This window comes from Solanum tuberosum, unplaced genomic scaffold, assembly GCF_000226075.1.
Source record: "Solanum tuberosum cultivar DM 1-3 516 R44 unplaced genomic scaffold, SolTub_3.0 scf00273, whole genome shotgun sequence".
Lineage (NCBI taxonomy): Eukaryota > Viridiplantae > Streptophyta > Magnoliopsida > Solanales > Solanaceae > Solanum > Solanum tuberosum.
The window spans coordinates 105,023-105,253 of record NW_006239195.1 but is presented as its reverse complement, the minus strand read 5'-3'; positions in this window follow the sequence as shown (position 1 = coordinate 105,253).

Below are 231 nucleotides of genomic sequence, written 5' to 3'. Positions count from 1 at the left end.
GAATGGGAATGGTTAGTAAAGGAACATTTTGCTTCTGCAAGTTTCCAGGTATGTCCACTGATTTAATAGTATATTTTCCAGTCTTTTACGGCTTGATTTCCCTCATTAGCACCAAATATACTCAGTTGTTTGATCCATGTTATTGAAATAGTTGTTGTGCTTTGAATTGTTGCATCACCCGCTTGGTATAGACTGCTCCATGAGTCCTTCAATCTCTGGAGCTGACCACTT